Below are 1,538 nucleotides of genomic sequence, written 5' to 3' on the forward strand. Positions count from 1 at the left end.
AGCTAAAACATATCGCAAATGTCAAAAATATGATGATAGGCTTAATATATATCACGCACGTGCGTTCTGTTCCTCACGTACGTACAAAAATAATTAAAAAAGGGAATGCAACACGAGGACTTCCCAGGAGGTCACCCATCCTAGTACTACTCTCGCCCAAGCACGCATAACTTCGGAGTTCTGATGGGATCCGGTGCTTTAGTGCTGGTATGATCGCATCAGACATGTTACCCCCGGCGTCATCCCTTATGCTTCCCACTCCCACGTCCGCTACAAAGACGGCCGTACATTCTTACTATCATTACAACCGTCGCCTACTAATGGATAATGCCCTATACTACTTACTCTCTCGCTCAACTACGAAGACGAGTTTACCACGATTTCCACCCCTCCCTCTATACCGCAGCAACGCGTATTTTACACCCTTTTCAGAACGCGCTTTTCGCGCCCCAACTCTCCCTAGACGCGTGACTAATGAGCTCAGAGCTAAAACATATCGCAAATGTCAAAAATATGATGACAGGCTTAATATATATCACGCACGTGCGTTCTGTTCCTCACGTACGTACAAAAATAATTAAAAAAGGGAATGCAACACGAGGACTTCCCAGGAGGTCACCCATCCTAGTACTACTCTCGCCCAAGCACGCTTAACTTCGGAGTTCTGATGGGATCCGGTACTTTAGTGCTGGTATGATCGCATCCGACATTTTACCCCCGGCTTCATCCCTTATGCTTCCCACTCCCACGTCCGCTACAAAGACGGCCGTACATTCTTACTACCATTACAACCGTCGCCTACTAATGGATAATGCCCTATACTACTTACTCTCTCGCTCAACTACGAAGGAGAGTTTACCACGATTTCCACCCCTCCCTCTATACCGCAGCAACACGTATTTTACACCCCTTTCAGAACGCGCTTTTCGCGCCCCAACTCTCCCTAGACGCGTGACTAATGAGCTCCGAGCTAAAACATATCGCAAATGTCAAAAATATGATGACAGGCTTAATATATATCACGCACGTGCGTTCTGTTCCTCACGTACGTACAAAAATAATTAAAAAAGGGAATGCAACACGAGGACTTCCCAGGAGGTCACCCATCCTAGTACTACTCTCGCCCAAGCACGCTTAACTTTTTCGGAGTTCTGATGGGATCCGGTGCTTTAGTGCTGGTATGATCGCATCCGACATGTTACCCCCGGCTTCATCCCTTATGCTTCCCACTCCCACGTCCTCTACAAAGACGGCCGTACATTCTTACTATCATTACAACCGTCGCCTACTAATGGATAATGCCCTATACTACTTACTCTCTCGCTCAACTACGAAGACGAGTTTACCACGATTTCCACCCCTCCCTCTATACCGCGGCAACACGTATTTTACACCCCTTTTAGAACGCGCTTTTCGCGCCCCAACTCTCCCTAGACGCGTGACTAATGAGCTCAGAGCTAAAACATATCGCAAATGTCAAAAATATGATGACAGGCTTCATCCCTTATCCTTCCCACTCCCACGTCCGCTACAAAGAC

At 47.3% G+C, this 1,538-nt stretch overlaps 3 non-coding genes across 3 annotated transcripts; all 3 read right to left on the reverse strand.

Annotated features, from left to right (window-relative positions):
• Positions 1-102: 102 nt before the first annotated feature.
• LOC123109809 (5S ribosomal RNA) lies at positions 103-221 on the reverse strand. The gene has a single exon (XR_006453054.1). It is a non-coding gene; the product is annotated as a 5S ribosomal RNA (ribosomal RNA).
• A 365-nt stretch (positions 222-586) lies between these two features.
• LOC123109452 (5S ribosomal RNA) lies at positions 587-705 on the reverse strand. Its single transcript, XR_006452679.1, has one exon. It is a non-coding gene; the product is annotated as a 5S ribosomal RNA (ribosomal RNA).
• A 365-nt stretch (positions 706-1,070) lies between these two features.
• On the reverse strand, positions 1,071-1,192 carry LOC123108640 (5S ribosomal RNA). The gene has a single exon (XR_006451966.1). It is a non-coding gene; the product is annotated as a 5S ribosomal RNA (ribosomal RNA).
• Between the last annotated feature and the right edge of the window lie 346 nt (positions 1,193-1,538).

This window comes from Triticum aestivum, chromosome 5A (genome assembly GCF_018294505.1).
Source record: "Triticum aestivum cultivar Chinese Spring chromosome 5A, IWGSC CS RefSeq v2.1, whole genome shotgun sequence".
NCBI lineage: Eukaryota > Viridiplantae > Streptophyta > Magnoliopsida > Poales > Poaceae > Triticum > Triticum aestivum.